The sequence below is a fragment of the Photinus pyralis genome, unplaced genomic scaffold (genome assembly GCF_008802855.1).
Source record: "Photinus pyralis isolate 1611_PpyrPB1 unplaced genomic scaffold, Ppyr1.3 Ppyr1.4_LG3a, whole genome shotgun sequence".
Taxonomy (NCBI): Eukaryota; Metazoa; Arthropoda; class Insecta; order Coleoptera; family Lampyridae; genus Photinus; species Photinus pyralis.
This window is the reverse complement of record NW_022170509.1, coordinates 16,542,534-16,559,765: the sequence shown is the minus strand read 5'-3', so window position 1 is coordinate 16,559,765 and position 17,232 is coordinate 16,542,534. Positions and strand designations below refer to the sequence as shown.

At 35.3% G+C, this 17,232-nt stretch overlaps 1 protein-coding gene across 3 annotated transcripts in view; it reads right to left on the bottom strand.

Annotated features, from left to right (window-relative positions):
* Nucleotides 1-17,232, bottom strand: part of LOC116166018 — a 32,379-nt gene that overhangs the window by 9,654 nt on the left and 5,493 nt on the right. The gene's annotated exons all lie outside the window — the stretch shown is intronic.

Genomic DNA, 17,232 nt, shown 5'->3' with positions numbered 1-17,232 from the left:
GCAGAAAATTGTAGGCAAGTTGAAGATACTTCAATTAATAATAATTGTGCAGTAACTATTTTTAAATTCCAACGTCTAATCGATCTTTTTCGTTTTCTTGCTTTTATGTCGTTTGAATGGACATTAGGCGGAGATGCTGCACAAACTGACATATAATTCATCTTGCGGAGAGGAATTCACTTTTTCAACCTTTTCTTATTGTCGCGTTCTGCCTAATTTAAAACCGTAATTTTAAAAGTTCATTGTTCGTAGCGGATGGTATAGAGAGAGAAGTAACGTTTAACTTTCTACCATGTAGTTGTTAATCCCCTACGCTATATCAATAAAATGCAATTAATTTGACTAACTGCCAATACACGTTGTAATTCGTTTTTTTAAACTGTAATTTATTCCAAGATTATATGGGCAATTCCTTGCCGATATATGATTGTTACCCTGTTTTGGTTGTATTAATGAATCAATGCTCCTACGCGAAGTATGAATAATTTTTAAAAATGACTTGGACGAGACAGTAACTTCAATAACCATTGCAGATGTATAGTGCAAGTACCTAACCCTCAGTCTTATTAAAGCGTAAACAAGCTGAACTTGTTTACGGAGAAGAATTTAAAAAATGTGTATAAAAATAATAAATTATTCTCTTCAGCAATGAACTTAAGTATCCGTTATATAATATTATAGCGTCCGCCTTTTGCATTATCTTAACTTTGGTATCATTTCGCACGTATATAATTTGTAGTGTTGGTATCTCTTGATCTTAAAGAATTTATTATAGTATTCATCTTTATTGGTCCAATAACCTTCATATATTGTACATATTTTCCATTTGTCCAAATGGGACGAATCGCCTATTTCTTCCGTCGTTTGCTTATGGTAATTTTTACTTGTTCAAAAACATTGCTTCTTTGAGTTATTACATGCTTAATAAATACGGCGTTCCTTTCCGTTGATTTTATTTGCATATTGACGTAATTTTAGTAAATTGGCCAATTGTTCTCAAAAATCCTTACTGTTGTGTAAAAAACCAAACGTAATTGCTTAATGTATAAAAGCACGACCTATAAACTTTTACGTTTTCGCCCAAAAGGTACTCGTACTGGATATATAATTTTTAGTCTAGTGCTACTGGTAACACTTATAACTATAAAACTGGTAACAGGTAATAGCTATTGGACTCGAATTTGTTAAAATATGTTAGCCGAATGTGTCACAGTGTCACTGCTAAATTGTTTACCAAAGCACCGGAGAAGCCTCTAACGATGAAAATCACCAAATACCCGGAACTCTGCTCAAGTTAATTTATCCGAATTGTAAACTAAATATGTTTAGGATTTAATTGCGGAAAGTAATCAACCGCCATCAATTCTCATAGAAACCAAATTACTTTACTACACAAACTTCAAGGTTTACAATAGTGTCATTGGTATCGGATGATCTGCAAGATGTTTATAAAGGTATACAATGAGCACAGGTATAGTATATTGTCAGGGCCGACCACAAGGCTGTGAATTTTTGAATTTTGTCTTTTTCAGACTTGCGAAAAGTGAACCATCGCCCCTCATTCTCTGGTGTAAGCATTACAGCCGAAAAAGAGCCCTAATTTTAAAAAAAACGACAGAAACGCTTACACCAAATTCGCACAAGGAAAGTTTTCCTTTCGGGGCGTATTGGGCAGAATATACGATACTAGGCATTGGTCCGTAATCAAAAACTGGGCTTTTGCTTTTGGATCCCATGCCACTGGACCTCTGGACGCTTCATGACGGCTCACAAAATTCGAGACGAAACTGATATTAGTGAATCATCCTTGGGGAGCACATTAAGGTACTCGAAGATCCTGGGAGCCTTTGAAAATCTAGAGTAAGTTTTGAGGACTTACTTGGTTCAAAATATTTGGACACACGAGATAACATATGTGAGCGAGGGGGGGGGGGGGGTTTATGTAAAGAAACTGCACCTACCACAAACGCTGACCTTGCCCTAGGGGAATTTTATATTACGCAGGGATTTAAACAAATTTCATTTTTCGATTAAGGTGTTGGTGACTAAATATAAAAAACTTGCGTCTCCGCTGGATCTACCTTTTATGATTTTTTTTAATCCGCGTTATGACTCCTTGATAAATGTTCAACTCTAAATTGTGATTTCTTATGAAGTAAAAACCAAAAAAGGTAGTTATTGATCATATGATTAAATTAAAACCCCATCGTAAATGTATTGCGATTCTGTACCTTTCCTCTTTACCAAAATCTTTTCAGCACCTATGTAGGTTTGGTTGCTTTGGATACAAATTTTGAAATTTCTTTTAGTGTTTTCCAAAGTTTTAAAGAACTGCAAGGATTAGCCAAGTACATTACGGAAGTTCCTTTGAGAGACTGACATTTTTTTAACAATATCGTTAAAGTGGTGACTTTTGTTAAATGAAAAACTAATACATGATCACACATGGAATATGAACTAAGTAAGTGCTTTAAAGATTTAGGTCCACTGCAGGGCCGCTGTTAGCCTCTACAAACCCCCGCAGTATTTGATTACCGGGAGAAAGTTTGTGTGGTTTTGAAGTTGAAGTTTTTATCATTTATTACAATTCAGATAACCGGAGGTATCACAATTTCTCTCTGCGCGTTTCCTGTTTGCAGAAGTTGAAACCGTTTCCCTTCAGCATTTGAAATAGACAATTGAAGATCAGGATTTATTGCCACATTGAAAGGCCCCCCCAGGGTACGCTAGAGCCCCACACCAAAAACATAACCCACTGATGGCACGACAAAATTTGCCAGCATAGAAGGGGCGCCACACTTCATCAGAACAGATCGACTTGTGTAGAATTTTGACTTTTTTTTTTTTTTTTNATTTTTTTGAGTTGGATCCATCGTTCCTCGAAATGGGGGTTGAACTATATTATGTTATCAAAAATCTCTAAACCTATATGGGGAAGGTTTAGAGATTTTTGATAACATAATATAGAATTTTGACATCGGGGGGAGCAAAGAAAACAGAAATAATTTGAAGTTTCAAAATGTTTCGTTTGGGAACTACTGATTTATTACAAAACACGTTAAGGTATATTGGCTAATGCAAATATGACAATAAGCGCAGTTATAAGTTTTAACAGAATCATCCCTCAAACATCCTAAAATTTGCTTTTCTTTTCTCGGCACTCATACCACATAAAAGGATGTTAATAACAGCTTTAGCTTGGTTTTCGGGTATTTATATGTTAATAATGTTCTAAAATCATGAAGTAAATAGTCTAGGCAAAGTCATTAGTTCCATCTTTCTATCCACTACGTGTCTTAAACAAATTTTGGAATCTCTGCAGCGTAGTCCCAAACTCCCAACTAAAACGCTTTGAAGTCTTGAAAAATTGTTAATCTCAAGTAAGCAATAGCAGAAACACACACTGTAACCTTCGGAGTGTTTTATAAATAATTAAATCATGTCATTATTACGCTATACGAAACGTATTATGTTTCAGGCCTTAAAAATTCCGGGGCATTTTGATCCACGATCTTTAGGGAATGTGATTTAAACCCTCAGAACCTTAAAGTCACATTAAAATTCATTGCAACAAGCATTCACTTAAATTCCTCAACTTTAAATGCTGATACCAAAAATTAGAAAAAGACACCCTGGATCCCGAAACGCTAAACCAAAGAAAATGATATCACCAGGTCAATGATTACACGACAATAAGAAATGTATGATCATTGAATATAGTGTTTTTATTCAATGGTATGATCGAATGCGTTGTTCGCTCTCCTGAAAAATTGACTTTTAACTCAAGACAATATATTCCAAATAACTAGCACCTTCTGAAAACTTGACAATTGGCCAAAGAGTTTTGCTATTTTCTACGTTTTCGCTAGGTTTCTTAGGAGGATGTTTCCCTGATTATCGACAGTTTATTTCCTGTCATTCTAAATCTTCCCCCACCAAACCATGATATGACAGAGTAGCTTGCGGGCTGCTTTTATTGTGGTTTTCGCTTACCCTCAACATAAATTTGCTAAATTTCGAAAAACCACAAATATTAAATGATATTGCATTAGTAATAAATAAATAGAACCTTGAATTTAAACCTGATGCAACGCACCGAGCGGTCAAGATCAAGTGGGACTCGACTGTTTTGTTAATCAGTGACAGTCATATATTTTATAGATAATTACTGTTTGGTACGTGTACACGAACTACCTTGAATTAACATAATTCTTCAAAACTTCTTTGATTTAAAAGTGTGTATATATAATTTATTATTCCTAACTACCGTATAATTTTCTTATTATGACGTCAAATGGGTCATCATCATTTGTAGTTCTTTGTAAGCCCCAAATTTTTCGTTGTATTTTGTGACTTTTATACCATTATTGGAGAAATACTACTTAACGCTGTCTTGTACAGTGGACCACGACTTTCGCATCTGCTCTGAATATGACTAAATGTTTTGGAGGTTTAGTACATTGTTGTTTATCGAGCGGTACATCGGTAGACTGTTGTATTTTGTTGAAATTAAACTTTATTATCTGTAATGCTTCTACCCTAAAAGATAATCGAAACACTTCCCATCACCGAGTTTTCTTGTATTCTCATTTCTAGCAATAAAATTGAGGGGTATTGTTATATCTTATTTTGATTTGCATGTTGTTTTATTATTAACACGCTATAGAAAACTTCAACGCAAGGTTCCTCTTGTACCGGACTCAAATTCAGCCTTGATTAATATGCTAATAATCGGTACAATTACCAAAAACCTACTCTGCATTATTGTATAACAACTCCCATACCCCAACCCCTGCGAAATTTGTTACACAAAAATTTGTCAGTCGTTACAACCTTGATTTTGATTGATCGAATATGACACAATTTTACATAATGGACATTGATGAGTAGGTATTAAACTAATTTCTGAACCTGAGGCTATTTTATTAATTATGACGCCCATTCTCAGTGTGCATATTAGACCTTTATTCGCAAGTAACGCAATTCTCGATCTAGAAATGCAGCATCACCTCTTGCATTGATGGCAAGTTACGCCAAGGTTGCAAGGTTGCACTGGTTAAGATCTACGGTCACTGCCATTACACATCTCATGCTGTTTACTTTATACCCTTTTTTATGTGTTCGATTTTTAACAAGAGAACAATCTAAAACAAAATATCGTGAAACTATGCGATCGCGATTCGTGAACATGAATGGCTATTTATGGATAATGCCGCGTATTTATACACCATTGTTTTCTAAACAAAATTGTTGCTTGTCCTTTACTGGGGATATTACCTCTGTAACTTATTGGCAACAAAAGCGCATCTCATATGACCCTCATTCCACTTCAATCTCATATTTCTAGATAGTTATCTTTTGCTCTTTATTTCAGACAACACACTGTAATTACGCCAAATAACAATATCACGGTTACATTATGGCTATAAATGCCTTAAGATGACTTGCATTCAGAAGAAATATTATTTTTACAAGGAAGTGATTTACGTACGTTTTTTGCACATTCGGTTGATTTGGAAAGCAAAAATCCCTTGGTCATGTGCTGTCTAGGTATCTAACTTAAATGGTTAATCTCAATAAATAAATTTATTAATCCCATAAGTGTTGGAAATGTTTGTTTGTTTTTATTGTGTAAAAATTTGTCATTTAATTCGAGCAGATAAAACGGTTGTATGACGTGCACACATCCGTTCGTTACATGTCATTTAATTGCCTAGTTTGACCAATGTAAGTGCTTAACACAATAGCAGGGTAAATATAATATTATTATTATAAATATATTGTTATATTATCCTTCATGCTCCCCTTAAGCTTTTCTCATTATCTTTCTAGGCGTTAATCAAATCTTCTGAAGTTCTTCTCAAGGTTCTCAAACTCTCTTTAATGGTCACCGTCTGTTCGCTTCGAGTTCGTCCCAAATTCCTCTCAATTTCCCATTTTCCTTTCTCAGGTCACTGAATCCATGGTACTTGATGCTATTATCAAACTAAAGAATAAACATACCTCTGGTCATGACGGCATTCCCGTCAATGTCGTCAAATGCTTTAAGGAATTATTAGTCAGACCTCTTTGTTGTATTTTTAATCTATCACTCAGAACATGTAAGTTCCCAGAGGTCTGAAAAACAGCTATAATTTGCCCTATACATAAAACTGGCGATACATCTATGGTTTCAAATTACAGACCTATTAGTATCTTGAATACTTTTGCAAAAATATTTGAAATAGTTATGCACAATTGTATATACTCATGTGTAAAATACATTATCTCACCCAATCAGCATGGGTTTGTGCAAAAGCGATCCACTATGACTAACTTGACTTGTTTCACTGACTACACGACGCGCGTGCTAGACAATCACGGTCAAGTCGATGTAATTTATACAGATTTTGCAAAAGCGTTCGATTCAATCGATCACCAAATTATAATTAGGGAGTTAGAACTTTTTGGTTTATCTGATTCGCTCTTAAATTTCTTTTCGTCGTACTTATCTAACAGACATCAATTTGTCGCGTTTAATGGATTCATGTCTGATCCATTCATTGCATCCTCTGGGGTACCCCAGGGGTCTAATCTGGGCCCTCTTTTATTTCTCCTATTTATAAACAACATTTCGGACTCAATCTCTACACCTCATCTCCTTTTTGCTGACGATTTGAAAATATATACACAAATATCTAATATCGCCGATTGTATTTCCTTACAGCAGCAAATTAATTCGGTTTATAGTTGGTGTGAACTCAATTCCCTCAATTTAAATATACCCAAAATGTAAGGTAGTGACGTACAGCAGAAAACGCAAACCCATTTTATACCAATGCGCGATTAATGATACTACTTTGTCTAGATCTTCATTAGTAAAAGATCTTGGAGTTATCTTTGACTCGAAGTTACAATTTTCTGAACATGTCAAATCTGTATGTGCGTCGGCATCTAAAACATTAGGTTTTATTATAAGAAATTCAAAATCTTTTACGGATACACAGGTTTTGTTTCGCCTGTACTTTACGTTAGTGAGACCCAAATTAGAATATTGCGATATAGTTTGGTACCCGCAGTACGATGTGCAAAAACAGCTTATTGAACAAGTACAACGCAGATTCTTGAAGTACGTTGCTTTTAAGCTTGATGGTGCGTATCCTGAAAGAGGCTTTCCACACCAATCTCTCCTATCCCGGTATACTGTCCAGTCGATGGAATGCCGCCGAATTGTGAACAGTATTAAGTTTTTTTGTTTTTTTTTTATTTGAAATTAAGACGCTTCAACTACGTGGTCATTAGCGCCGTGTGATACATGTTGACACAGTATGTTATATTTCTAGTTTCGTTAGTTTGATAAATCTAATTATGTTTGCTATATTGGTATTTGGTGTTAGGTTGGTCGTCTGATCGTTCGTAATGTTACAATTCCTTCGTTCGTTTTCAAAAGCATTGCACTCGGTTATTAGGTGATTTATTGATATGGGGGCTTGGCATTGTTCACACATTTTTGGTGGCTCTTTCCTCATTAGGTGGCGGTGGGTAACTCGGGTATGTCCATTTCTCAGCCTTGTGATGCCCACTTGGTCTTTTCTTCGTGTCAATTTATGGTAACCGCCATCGAAGAATGTAGTGTCTCTAATTGATCGTAGTTTGTTCGTCAGTGGGTCGATAGCTTTCCATTGGATTTCCCATTTTTGTCTAAGGTTTTTGTGGATACTTTTTTTGAGGTCGTAGGTTGTGAGCACCTTTTCGTCGATATTTGGTTTTTCAGTCGCTTCTTTGGCTAACTTATCTGCGGCTTCGTTTCCTGCGATACCTATGTGTGATGGGATCCAGATGTAGTCCACAGTCTTACCGTTGTTGTGTACATCCTCATTTAAGTCGGAGATTTGTTTAATTAGGGGGTTTGGCGATAAAAAGTTTTTTATGGACTTCAGTACACTTGTCGAGTCGGAGAGAATCACATACTGTTTATTTTCACTTTGTTTTATGTATTTTAGGGCTTTTATTATAGCTACCGCTTCGGCTGTGTAATTTGAAGTGTCTTCCGCTAGGCGGTACATTTCATTATAGTCTTTGTGTATGAAAGCACATCCAGTTTTGTGATTTTTGACCGAACCGTCCGTGTATATGAGTTCGTGGTTTAGAAACTTGTCATTAATTATTTCATTTAGTTTGTTGGTATAAAATTTTGGGTTGGTTTCTGTTTTTATATAGACTGATAGATCGAGGTGGGTACTAGGGGATTTAGTTAACCAGAAAGGAGTGATACTTATAGGTTGGGATAGGTATGTTAAGTTTTTATTTGGCTTATTGCACAATCTTGTAGACTCTCCTAATCTCCTTGCACACCTAAACTTTTCTGTTCCTCAGCGCAACAGTAGGCTTACACTAACTTTCACTTACCGCACTCCGAGAACTAATATATTGTGTAAAGCCCCTACATTAATCATGTCTCGTAATTTTAATATGGTCTGCCAGGATTGTGATATACAATATACCTCTCTACCGGAAATACTTCGCCAACTCATTACTAAGCTCAATAATTCTTTAAGATAATTATTACATATTATTTTTATTTTTTATTTTATTTTTTCTTTTTTTTTTCTTTCATTACTCCTATTACTTATATCTCTTGTATATCTCTGTTGTTCATTTGCACGTTTTAATATAATTTATATATATTTTTGGTTTATTTTGCGCAATTTAATCGAATTTAATTATCTTTCAATGCACTTTTACAAATTTTGTATGTTTATAATATTAATTTACTTAAGTATACTATTTTAGTTACATTATTTTAATTTCACTCTTGTAGTTGTAATTGTATTGTTGCTCTATTATTGGAATGTTTTCTGTTTGAGCAATAAAGTATTATTATTATTATTAGGGTTGAAATGTGATTCAATCGTCAATCAAATCAGTGATTTAAAGTTTGACTTAATTCAAGTAATTTTTGTAAAAATTCATTCGACTAAGTGAGCGATTACACTGCTTCCAAAATTTAAAAATGCTTACACAATGCAGAAGGATGAATAACTTACGTATAGAAGATGCCCCAACTAAAATTTGCGTTGTCGAATAAATCATTTATTTTTATTTATTTATTTATTTACAGAATTACAAAAAATAGTTGAAATGCCCTCACCTTCAAGTCATCTATCTCACTTAGTGGAGTATTCACTCCCTTAAAAATTTCTAGTGATATGCATCTTAATTAGCTGCTTAATTAGGTGAAATTAGGTCTGGTTATAGAGAATTCGGGCACCTTTTTGTGATTCTGCAGGGGCACCTTTAAAAAGCATTATGCGGGTCACTTTGTAATTGGGCCAAAGCCTGTTGAGGGCTCATAACAAGAGAGGGACAATAAATAAATAAATAAAAGGCTTCAAATGCAAATATCTCGAGAACATAGTCTCGGATCGAGGTTGGTACATGATACGTCTGCTTGAGATGCATCTGTGAAAGACAATGAAATTATTAGTTTAGTGTTGTCAGCAGTTAGGAAGTTGGCAGCAGTGAGAGAGTAACATTAATATAGAACATAGTGTGTCAAGAATGTAAAAGATTATTTTTTGTTTAATTAAATATTCACTCATTAATTATTCATTTATACGTGTGTAGTGAACGGCCTTTGGTTAATAGGATTTCACAGCATCCAATGTCCTCCTTGGCGGCCGCGAGCGGAGACACCCCACCGCCGCTGGTAGACGCGTCCGACGTCTCACTCGCGACCACAGTCGCAGAACGGTATAGCGGAGAGAAGAAATGGAACTTTGTTGGACTTGGCCTCCGCAAAGATCGTAAGAATTCATAAACCAACGGTCGAAGATGACCGTGCTAAAGGTCAGTTGGTGCAGGAGGTAGACCCAGAATCGAAAGAACTGGAGCGAGTCACAACTTGAGATGATTGAAAATTCGTTCATAGCTGAAGTTCCTATGGCACAAGGTTTGAAAACACCAGAGACCCACGAATGGTACGAAGCGATGGCAGATAATATAAAGTCCATTATAAAAACGATACCTTGAAATTGGTCAACGATCCAGATCGTGAAATTATAGGAAGTCGTATGGTTTTGAGGAATAAATGTACTCCTAAAGGTAACTATTGAGACTCGACTGGTAGCGCAGGGTTTCAGCCAGCAAAAATGCGCTAATAAAAATGGTGTTTCTCTTTTATTGTTGACGAAAGGTATGGGTTAGTGGCGTACTTCTGCAATACAGTCTTTATACAAGGCCGGACTCAGCATCTATGGTAGTGAGTTTATTTTTCGAAAATACAATACTATATGCGGGCCATTTCAGAGATCGAATCTTCTGGAAGCAAATACTTCGAGGCGAGTTTTTGGGAGGCCCACAATTCCGAAGGCGAGTTTTTTGGAGCCAAATCTTGCACGCAGTGACTATTCCGTGCGCGAATATTCTGGGAGCGAATTCTTGGTGACCGAATTTCACGGGGGCGAATTTTGTAAAGCAAGTTGCCGGGGCGAATTTGTCGCAGACGTTTTTTTAGGTCTGTATAAATTTTTTTGAACAGTTGCTACATTTTAGGTGATGCCTATACCTTATTTAAGTCCATTTTGAAACTGGGATGTTTGTCTTGTTTGGTTTACTAAAAGCAATTATTAACCAAGGAGCATTTTTTCAGTACTCTGAAAAATTCACAAACGAATCGATACGTATATCAACTTAGTCCCAATTGCGCGTAGAGCAGCGGTTCTTCACTTTTTTGAGTAATGTACCATAAAATCTTTTTTATAATTTTGTACCACATATTACCAGTTACCACTTACATGACTATAAGAAAAATAACAAGGGGCACGGATAACGTAAAGTTATCTGTTTATAATCACTCATCAAATGAAACAAATACTATAAATATTAAGCAGCAGAGCAAAACGATGCAAACTTTATAGGGGAGTGGATGGTGTCCGTCTGTCCGTGAACACGATAACTGTCAAACGCTTGGACCGATTTGGTTCAAACTTTGCACAGGTGACCTATATGCCACAAGTAATAAACCTATTGAAAATGGTTCAAATGCAATAACCCTTTGGGGTCACACCTCTCTGTCTCTGACACACTGTCTGTGTGGTAGAAAGTTGGGCTACATAGCCGGGAGGTCGGGCGTTCGAAACCTGGGTTGAGGTGAATTTTTCATCTGTGGCAAAGATGAGGATTTCCTTAGATCAGTTTCGATCATTCTGCCGGCTACTCCGAAATAGATTTTCCTGCAGTTTTCAGATCCTTTATAGTTTTCTATTGTTGTCCGTCCGTCCGTGTGCGCTATAACTCTTTTTAAAAGTGACCGATTTTGTTGAAATGTACGGGTACTTTAGGCATAAAGGACGGACGCTATTGATTTTCAGAAAGCTGGCTCAACAGGATCAAAAGTTATCGGGAACAGGAAAAACTGCGCGCTCAATATAATAGCAAGCAGCATATTTCATTCTCTAGGTCATGTATCGAGTTTGTACTTTCGTTAGATTATTCCCTATGACTCTTCGATGTGTAACAATTCAATATAACTCTACTCTGTGGCCTGGGTCGAATGTTGTAATGTACCCAAAATTATTCTTTACACATGAATTTGAAGTTGTAAAAGCTTTCAAAAGCATTATCTTGATGCTAAAAAAGTACATCACATACACATTTGATAACCGCGTGTGTGTGATTCAAAGATGTTATCCTTTTTCGGAGGCCACATGGATTTTGATCAAAACATGTCAAAATCGTTATTCATGCACCAAGATCGCTGGGAAAAAGACTAAGGGCATTATGTCAATGCCGAAGACAGAAATTTGATGCATTTTTGACGAACGCATGGATTTTCATTAAAACATATCAAAATCGTTATTTATGCACCAAGATCGTTGGGAAAAAGACCAAGACCATTATCTCAATGCCCAAGACATGAATTTGATGCATTTTTTAAACTATAAAATGTATTTTGTAAGATTAACATAAATGATGGTCGTTAAAAAAGTGATGAGGATCCTTCGATATTTCGTTGTATCGGTTTATTTTCACTGGCCTGATGCTTTAGCTGGGGTCAGTATCACACTTCACCCTGTCATTACCAAACCTATCATTAAGCGGTCCGAGTCCGTCAAGAAGTTGTTTTCATTGGAATCTGACTAATAAGTAACTTTTAATAACTTTGTTATATAATTGTAAAGTTCCGCACGACAGCGGTAAGAAAATGAGCATAATTTCGACAGTAACCTTCCTGTAGTAATAAAAAAAGGATGTGTAATTTTTCAGTCACACGCACAATAATCGCCATCATCATCTAATTCTGCGGTCGTACAATTCATTTTCATAAATTTCCATCTATTATGTAGGTACACGATACATACAAGTATTCTTAATTCCTACAAAATGACTATAAACAACAATTAAACCGGATTTGCTCCAACTAATGACAGAAAATAATAGCATAACTTAGGGGTTAAATCACTTACAAGGTCATACAGAATGCATCTCATTTTTTATTATACCTGAAAGCAGTTTATAATTACCTATTGGTGGGTAATAATTTGCTTATGCACGCGGCGTGATTGAACAAAAACTCATTGCGAGAGTAGGGTTGATGAGGCTAGTCATTTTTGCCTTATTTTGCTCGGAAGGGATGCGAAAGTTTGAAAACGGCAAAAAGCATACATTGTTAACTTTTCTCGGTCACCACCACCGCCGCCTCGTCTCTAACTATGTAATGCTAATAATGCTGTGTCTGAGAGAGTTAGGTCCGGTTAGTTTTTCGTCTCACCGGTCGGGTTATAAAACTAAACGCAAAAAGCTACTGGGGAATAAGCAATTAAATCTCAATAAACCGCAGCAATAAAACCGACATTAATATTCAACTACAATTTCTATGTTTAGAAGGGCGGCCGAACTTATTCCCAAGAATGCGATTCCAAGTGCGTCGCGTAGAAATGTGTCACGTGTACAAAATTTTAAATTATGCATTATGCTTACTTCGATTATTGAAAGAAAAACGAAAAACCCAACTCAGAGATGTTTGACTAATTATATGAGAGGAGGGGACGAACAAGTAGCTTCGGAGCTTTTGCAAATAGTGTGCACTCACCCTTCCAAATGATAAAAGCAGGAAACTAACATACGAGCTGCACTTTTTTGGATTTGATCCCATAAGACATGCATATGAGCATGAGAAGCAGGTTTATCCGGAATAATATATGAGTTACGTTCTGGCGCCCTTGGGCACAAGCTCATTAAGCAGCTCTTCTTTATAATTTCTCAGTAGATGTCATAGTTGGAATAAAATTATGGTGACCAAAGCGTTCATTAGAAATAAATTCGCTTTAACCCGAAATTAATCGGTTCGCGATGTATAATTTGCATTAATCGGTAAAATGTAAAAGATTTCCTTTCCTCTCAGTCAATCGTTGACTTCAGTAAATTATGTACATTTGAACAACACCCCGAGGACCTCAAACAAATCCATTTAGATGATATCCGAAATGGAATGCTAACCAATTATGAAGTAAAACGTATCCGATCTTTCACATTCACCCAAAAAAGCTTATTAATAATACTCGTATTTTGGAAACTCGTATAGATTTTGCACTAATTATGACTATTACTAGTTGAACCGTATTGAACCCAACTGTAATAGCAGGTGCAAGTATTTTGTTTTAAGATGGACTAGTTATATTATGAAATTATCAAACTGGTTTAATAATATATTTGTATTAATAATAATTTCCAACGCTACTGGCATATATCAAAAAGGTGGCCCATTTTAGTTATTCCTACAAGCTGAAACGTTTAGAAAAATTCTTAAAACATAATTATCGAGCCACGCAAAATATGTAAAAAAAAGGCTTACATTCTTTTTAAGCTACCTATCTTAGAGTACCATCTATAAATTGCATACATGGGTATCTTTGATCTTGCGAATATTTGCCAGGTACTGGTCAATTATCATTTTGTCACGTACATATTGTATCATCCAAAAAAGGACCACCCAAACCATAACTTATCCAGAACTACCAACTCCTTCGGCATTTTATTTTTTAAATACTGCTTAAATATAATAATTTTTTCCGCCTTGTTAAAATGCCGTCATCGAGTAAATAACAATATCTCCCATTCAAAAATTTCGACCGAGAAATTCTCACAAAGGAAACAACTCCTTACTATTGCATGAGCCATCCACATCGTAATTGCAAAATGCTTATTATGAATTTAAGCAGTTTTGTTAATTAAATCGCACCAAGTTCTTGCGATATCACATATCAACGGAATTGTGAATATTAAGTGAAAATCAAAATTGGTCTATCAGTGAGAAAGAGTTAGTACAGTTCACACTGAGACGTATATAGGCGCAAATTTTCTTACAAAAGGTAGTTCAGTGAAAATTTCTTGAACAATTTCGGCACCTCCCTGGTGGTTTTCTTATTTGGCGATATACCTCATTGGTATATTTGTTGTTTTGTGAAGTACTACTGGTAAAGCTCTTTTCATTTCTTTGTTTCTCGCTTGGCATTTCAAACATTGACTTGCTTCTCTCCTCATGATTCCTTTCTGAATTCGTTTTTTAGTGTATTTTTTTTTATTTTCCTTCAACTTGTTTGTGCAAAAATATTACTTGTAAATGAAATGAACATGTAAACAATGAAAGATTAAAATTTCGGCCATCATTGGTAGTGCAGGGGATGTTCCTTGAATGCCACATCTCCGTTACCTCTCTGAATTGCGAGAGATAACTTTTGGTTTCAGAAGGAAATTGTTCGTTTCGTTACTCCAGGTTATCCAAGTTATCTGTTTTCAGTTTTGTATATTTGTCGTGTTCTCTTCTTGAGTTATTTTACTTGCGGGGCCCCTCCGTAAAGGATGTGTCGAAACTAGTCACTTTTACGTCTTGTCTATTAAATTAGTATGGGGAAGGTTTTGTGTTTTTATTGGATATTTTAACGAATTTTTTTCTAGAGACACCAGACCGCTCGGGTATGGGTTCGGTAGCTAACCATTTTTTATGTTTTATGAAAACTAGTGCGTCTTGCGATGTTACGATGTAATTACTGGGTGCAAATGTCAATGGATGGGGTAAGTGAGGTGACAAACGGTACAAGTAACATTACTCTTGATTTTATGATGCGCATTTTTAGCATAAAACTTGGTTTCACTCTACCAAACCAAATTATTTTGTCGTCTTTCCTACGAAATTTGTAAATAGATTAAGATTTTGCTCTACCAACCTAATCGCTACCAGAGCTGGGTAAAGCCCTCTTGAAAATGACTTGAAGCACTAAGCACCGTAATGACAGAACTTGGAATTGCCAAGCACCTTCTAAAGTAATTGAAAAAGCACCAAGCTCTTGGAAAGTGCTTTAGGCCCAGTAATTAAAAATATAAAGCTTCAAGCCCTTGGAAAATGCTTGAAGACCCTTTAAAATTACCGGAAACACTCTAACAATACGCTAGAATCAGTACTTCCAAATTATAATAATTATTAACCCAGTATAATTATTATACTGGAGGAATTTATTATTAGTTGGTTCTCCAAAATTTTGTTTGTACATATTTTCGATTGAAACGATTAACGAAAAAGTTTGTTCGTTTGTTATCGGTAGGTGCTTTTACATCGATATGTGATTTGTGAAGTTAACTTTAGTTACTTTTGTATTTTTTTCCGTAGAATCGAATGCTCTAATCAGTTTTTGACCAATTTCCAAAATTTAAACAAATTAGCAACATTTACTAGAATATATAATGTTACTGGAGTCGTTTTTGGAGTTTTTTTTATTTCATCAAAAAGTGCAAATAAGAACAAAGAAAATGGCGCCAAATGGAACTCGACAGTTAATCTCTGAAAATGAGCTTTTTTAGCGATTAAAACGAGTATCTCTCAATTTTTTATATTGATAAAATGTGTGGTTATTTAAATCATACAAATATAATTTCACCAAGTTTTGTTGAAATAAAATTATTTGAAAAATAAAAAACCAAAAATGACTTTCCGCAATCTTCTCGGTTATGTTGAGGTTATGCGAGAACGTATAATTAGAAAAAAAGTTGTGAACTTTTCGATTGAACACTTTTGCCTCTGACCCCAACTTTTGCCGGACATTGCCGTAATACGATTATCACCCCTTTTCACCCTCCCCAAAACTTAGTCCCATTCCAGAGTATCAAATTTAAGTTCCTCCCCATGAAATGAAATTGTTTTGTCGGTTTTCCGAAGATATTTGTGGATAAATGCAAAATCTCCACAAAGGAAAAAAATGGTGTATGGTGAATTGGTACAGTAATTTGGGTTGTCTTTTAAGAAATGTAGTCGAAATGTTCCGGAAGAATGATACCAACTTAAAATCATTCGATCGACAATGTATGTCACAATGATGAATCTATTTTTCGCTTCTGTGTTAAATAAAGATCGATTTATACCTTTGCATAGGTGCTCGTGTTTAATTCAGAGATCAAATACAGTAGTACCAAAAAAATTCTTTAATAGGGCTTAAATCCTCAGGGAAAATAAAATTTGAATTTTTGAATTTATTGTATGCATTACGCCTTAGCAGGCATTTACACTTGTCACCAATATTACATAATTACAATGATATAAAACATAACACATTTAATAATAACCAACTGCATAAATTACAATAATACAATTATATCAGTTCCATCTTATGGCTAGATTCAAGAAACTCCTCATGTGTGTAAAAAGCACTAGACATCAGAAAGTTTTTTACTGTTGTTCTAAGTTTTTGTAAACTTGCAGATCTAACAGACATCGGAATGCTATTAAAGAAACTTTGAGCTTGGTAGATTAAGCCATTTTGAGTGATGGTGAGTCGACAAAATTTTTTCCTAATATTATTCCGATGTCGAGTGATACGAGTCACTCTGTATAAAATTAATAGAATTGTGAACAGAAATCATCTGTTCTTTTACCTTTCATAATTATTCAGTTATATGCTCCATGATGTTTAGCGCATTTTAAAAAAAAAATACATGGCTGGTGGTCTGGCTGGCCGGCTGGTAGTCCGACTGAGATCCCAGCAATTACAATTTTAAACTTTGCTAATAAAATACTGATCTGTATTACCAAAAATGCGCTTTACATGCATATGCTGATTTGCAACTTGTTTGGTCTTATCACGGTCGATCATCTCGTATAAAGCATGTGTGTATAGCATGGTTAACTTAAAACAAACAATCGCTAACATAATTAAGAAACGTATTCGTGGAAATTATGTAAAAAGGAACGAACATTGTATT